The sequence below is a fragment of the Amblyraja radiata genome, chromosome 21 (assembly GCF_010909765.2).
Source record: "Amblyraja radiata isolate CabotCenter1 chromosome 21, sAmbRad1.1.pri, whole genome shotgun sequence".
Taxonomy (NCBI): domain Eukaryota; kingdom Metazoa; phylum Chordata; class Chondrichthyes; order Rajiformes; family Rajidae; genus Amblyraja; species Amblyraja radiata.
Window position 1 is genome coordinate 42,463,919 of NC_045976.1, and position 5,798 is coordinate 42,469,716.

Here is a 5,798-nt window from a genome sequence, read left to right on the forward strand (position 1 = left end):
GGTTAATTGGCTTGGTGTAAATGTAAAAATTGTCCCCAGTGTGAGTAGGATAGTGTTAGTGTGCGGGGATCGCTGGTCGGTGCAGACTCGGTGGGCCGAAGGGCCTGTTTCCGCGCTGTATCTCTAAACTAAACATAGCTAAACCTCATTGGAGACCCTCGCACTATCTTTAATCGGACTTTACCTTGCACTAAACATTATTCCCTTTATCCTGTATCTGTACACTGTGGACGGCTCGATTGTAATCATGTATTGTCTTTCCGCTGACTGGTTAGCACGCAACAAAAGCTTTTCACTGTACCTCGGTACACGGGACAATAAACTAAACCAGAACGACAACTTTCATTATAATTAGCAAGAAGCAACAAAGAATCTTATCACATGGGCCATCTGCGACATCTTATAGAAACATATACAATTCTTACGGGATTGGACAGGCTAGATGCAGGAAAAATGTTGGGGGAGTCCAGAACCAGGGGTCACAGTTTAAGATTAAGGGGTCGGCCATTTAGGACTGAGATGAGGAAAAGCCTGTTCACCCAGAGAGTTGTGAATCTGTGGAATTCTCTGCCACAGAAGGCAGTGGAGGCCGATTCACTGGATGTTTTCAAGAGAGAGTTAGATTTAGCTCTTAGGGCTAATGGAATCAAGGGATATGGGGAGAAGGCAGGAACGGGGTACTGATTATGGATGATCAGCCATGATCACATTGAATGGCGGTGCTGGCTCAAAGGGCCGAATGGCCTCCTCCTGCACCTATTGTCTATGTTTCTATCTCTGACTACATTCTATCTCTGCTTTGTTGTCATCTTCCCCAAACTAACAATGATCTATTCTATAGTTTTGTTGATCTCCATCCCCATTGCCCTGTTTTCACACCTCGCTCTTGCTTATCTACGTACCTCCCTCTCCCCCGACATCCGTCTGAAGTGGGGTCTCGACCCGAAACGTCACCCATTCCTTCTCTCCACAGATGCTGCCTGACCCGCTGAGTTACTCCAGCACTCTGTGAAACGTCACCTATCCATGTTCTCCACAGATGCTGCCTGACCCGCTGAGTTACTCCAGCACTCTGTGAAACGTCACCTATCCATGTTCTCCACAGATGCTGCCTGACCCGCTGAGTTACTCCAGCACTCTGTGAAACGTCACCTATCCATGTTCTCCACAGATGCTGCCTGACCCGCTGGGTTACTCCAGCACTCTGTGAAACGTCACCTATCCATGTTCTCCATAGATGCTGCCTGACCCGCTGAGTTACTCCAGCACTCTGCGTCTGTCTTTGAAGGATCCTTGGCTCAGTTTTCCTTCAGCTAAACATTTCGTCAACAACTTACACCTTGCAAAGATCACACACTGCGGTGACACTCAACGATGTTTCTTTTCCACGGTAAATTAATTTACGTTGAAAACATTTCCTTCAGGCCAGGAACAGGAAATTCCAGAATGTTCCAGATTTAATCCTCAGCCCCTGGCAAAAGACACGAGTTCAAACAAGTCACAATAATTGCCAATATTGCCCAAGAGTTATGAAGGGCACAAACTCACAGCACAAAGGCAATGCTTGCCTCCCTCATCATCATTACTTTCTGCATATCTTTCATTCATTTGTTCCACATCTCTCTCATTCGTAGCAACAGGATTTGAGTATAGGAGCAGGGAGGTTCTACTGCAGTTGTACAGGGTCTTGGTGAGACCACACCTGGAGTATCGCGTACAGTTTTGGTCTCCTAATCTGAGGAAAGACATTCTTGCCATAGAGGGAGTACAGAGAAGGTTCACCAGACTGATTCCTGGGATGGCAGGACTTTCATATGAAGAAAGACTGGATAGACTCGGCTTGTACTCGCTAGAATTTAGAAGATTGAGGGGGGATCTTATAGAAACTTACAAAATTCTTAAGGGGTTGGACAGGCTAGATGCAGGAAGATTGTTCCCGATGTTGGGGAAGTACAGAACAAGGGGTCACAGTTTAAGGATAAAGGGGAAATCTTTTAGGACTGAAATGAGAAAATCATTTTTCACACAGAGAGTGGTGAATCTCTGGAATTCTCTGCCACAGAAGGTAGTTGAGGCCACAGTTCATTGGCTATATTTAAGAGGGAGTTAGATGTGGCCCTTGTGGCTAAAGGGATCAGGGGTTATGGAGAGAAGGCAGGTACAGGATACTGAGTTGGATGATCAGCCATGATCATATTGAATGGCGGTGCAGGCTCGAAGGGCCGAATGGCTCTACTCCTGCACCTATTTCTCTATGTTTCTCTGTTTCTACAAGTACTGTCGGGCCACACTCCAAAGGGAATAAGGTTTAGTCTACGATAAAGTCAGATTAAAGATAGTCCGATTGTCTCTAATAGACAATAGACAATAGGTGCAGGAGTAGGCCATTCGGCCCTTCAAGCCCAGCACCGCCATTCAATGTGATCATGGCTGATCATCCCCAATCAGTACCCCGTTCCTGCCTTCTCCCCATATCCCCTGACTCCGCTATTTTTAAGAGCCCTATCTAGCTCTCTCTTGAAAGCATCCAGAGAACCTGCCTCCACCGCCCTCTGAGGCAGAGAATTCCACAGACTCACAACTCTCTGTGTGAAAAAGTGTTTCCTCGTCTCTGTTCTAAATGGCTTACTCCTTATTCTTAAACTGTGGCCCCTGGTTCTGGACTCCCCCAACATCGGGAACATGTTTCCTGCCTCTAGCGTGTCCAAACCCTTAATAATCTTTTATGTTTCAATGAGATACCCTCTCATCCTTCTAAACTCCAGAGTGTACAAGCCCAGCCGCTCCATTCTCTCAGCATATGACAGTCCCGCCATCCCGGGAATTAACACATATACACACACACACACACACACACACACACACACACACACACACACACATACACACACACAGTTCACCAGAAAGTCACGAGCAATCCCACCAATCATCGACCTGAAGGCGTATCTGGGATGTTATAATTATTATTGTTAGACATAGTAATTATTATTATTATGCTGAACCCCACAATGCCATGGCAGGTTAAAAGGACACAGAGTGCTGGAGTAACTCAGCGGGTCAGGCAGTATCTGTGGAGAACATGGATAGGTGAGCCTTCTTCAGCCTGAACATGTCACCTATCCATGGTTTCCGTTGAGTTCCTCCATCACCTTGTGTCCTGTTTATGTGCCTTGTTCATGGAAAGGTTTTACAGGGATTTGGGCCAAATGCAGGCAAATGGGACTAGCCCAGTATGGACAAGATGGGCTGAAGGGCCTGTTTCCGTGCTGTACAGCTCAATGCTAGTCTCACCTGCCAAAACGCACGTTGAACAGAAGACTATTAACTGTGGACAGGGTGGAGGATGAAAACTGATCAATCCTGACCACGGGTGCTGTCTGTACGGAGTTTGCACGTTCTCCCCGTGTCCGAGCGGGTTTTCTCTGGGCGCTCCGGTTTCCTCCCACACTCCAGAGACGTGCAGGTTTGTAGGTTAACTGGCTTGGTAAAGATTGTAAATTGTCCCTAGTGTGTGTAGGATAGTGTTAGTGTGCGGGGATCGCTGGTCAGCACGGACTCGATGGGCCGAAGGGCCTGCTCCCACGCTGTATCGGGTGAGGCAGCGTCTATGGAGCGAAGGAATAGGCGACATTTCAAGTCGAGACCTGGAAAGCATCTATGGAGCGAAGGAATAGGTGACGTTTCGGATCGAGACACGGAAAGCATCTATGGAGCGAAGGAATAGGCGACGTTTCGGATCGAGACACGGAAAGCATCTATGGAGCGAAGGAATAGGCGACGTTTCGGGTCGAGACCCAGAAGGGTCTCGACCCGAAACGTCGCCTATTCCTTCGCTCCATAGATGCTGCCTCACCCGCTGAGTTCCTCCAGCATTTTTGTCCACCTTCAGATTCTTTCAGCATCTGCAGTTCCTTCTTAAACTAAAATCTGACTCAGTCAGAACTAATTATTTAATGTCACTCGACCTATGAATTAACATAATTATTTGATTAATATGTATGAGATAAAAAAGCAAGATAGGAATATATGATAAGTGACAGAAAATTAGGTTTTTTGAATCGAGTTAAATGTGTTCCTGCCGCTGGGAAGAACTCACAGAGTTTGCAGAATGAAAATGTTTGGCATTTTTCACACAATGTCAGATTTGACCAGCATAGATTTTTTAAATCATTTTTCGCTGCCTTCATAAGTGATAGGAGCAGAATTAGGCCATTCGGCCCATCAAGTCTACTCTACCATTCATTCATGGCTGATCTATCTATCTCTCAACCCCATTCTCCTGCCTTCTCCCCATAACCCCTGACACCCGCACTAATCAAGAATCTGTCTATCTCTGCCTTAAAAATATCCACTGACTTGTGGCCTCCACAGCCGTCTGTGGCAATGAATTCCACAGATTCACCACCCTCTGGCTAAAGAAATTCCTCCTCATCTCCTTCCTAAAGGAACGTCCTTTAATTCTGAGGCTGTGACCTCTGGTCCTAGACTCTCCCACTAGTGGAAACATCCTCTCCACATCCACTCTATCCAGGCCTTTCACTGTTCTGTAAGTTTCAATGAGGTTCCTCCTCATCCTTCTAAACTCCAGCGAGTACAGGCCCAGTGCCGACAAACGCTCATCATATGTTAACCCACTCATTCCTGGGATCATTCACAATTCCTCTCTACTCCCTCTTTAGCCTCTAATCAGAACCAGAAGAGTCGTACAGCACAGTAGCAGGCCCTTCGGCCCACCTTTGACACACAGTGCTGGAGTAACTCAGCGGGTCAGGCAGCATCTGTGGAGAACATGGATAGGTGACGTTTCACAGAGTGCTGGAGTAACTCAGCGGGTCAGGCAGCATCTGTGGAGAACATGGATAGGTGACGTTTCACAGAGTGCTGGAGTAACTCAGCGGGTCAGGCAGCATCTGTGGAGAACATGGATAGGTGACGTTTCACAGAGTGCTGGAGTAACTCAGCGGGTCAGGCAGCATCTGTGGAGAGAAGGAATGGGTGACGTTTCGGGTCGAGACCCTTCTACAGACTGAGAGTCGGGGGAGAGAGAAACTATGAAAAGGTTCAGAACACATCAGAGCCAGCACCGATGACTAAGGAAAGGTGGAGCCCACAATGCTCCATTGTTGGCTGTGGAAGAGGTGATAACGAAGGGATACAAACTGTGAAACTAGCACGTGGACTGGGGTGGGGGAGGGGACGTGGAGAGAGGGGATAGACAATAGGTGCAGGAGTAGGCCATTCGGCCCTTCGAGCCAGCACCGCCATTCAATGTGATCATGGCTGATCATCCACAATCAGTTCCCCGTTCCTGCCTTCTCCCCATATCAAGGGGTTACTGGAAATTACAGAAATCAATATTCATAGTTGTAAGCTGCCCTTGGGTGCTGTCTGGTGGTCGCTGGTCGGCGCGGACTCGGTGGGCCGAAGGGCCTGTTTCCACACTGTATCTCCACAGTAAACCCCTCCTCAAACAGTGTCACAAGTGATAGGAGCAGAAATAGGCCCATCAAGTCTACTCCGCCATTCAATCATGGCTGATCTATCTCTCCCTCCTAACCCCATTCTCCTGCCTTCTCCCCGTAACCCCTGACACCCGCACTAATCATGAATCTATCTATCTCTGCCTTAAAAATATCCATTGACTTGTGGCCTCCACAGCCGTCTGTGGCACCGAATCCCACAGATTCACCACCCTCTGGCTAAAGGAATTCCTCCTCATCTCCTTCCTAGAGGAACATCCTTTAATTCTGAGGCTGTGACCTCTGGTCCTAGACTCTCCCACTAGTGGAAACATCCTC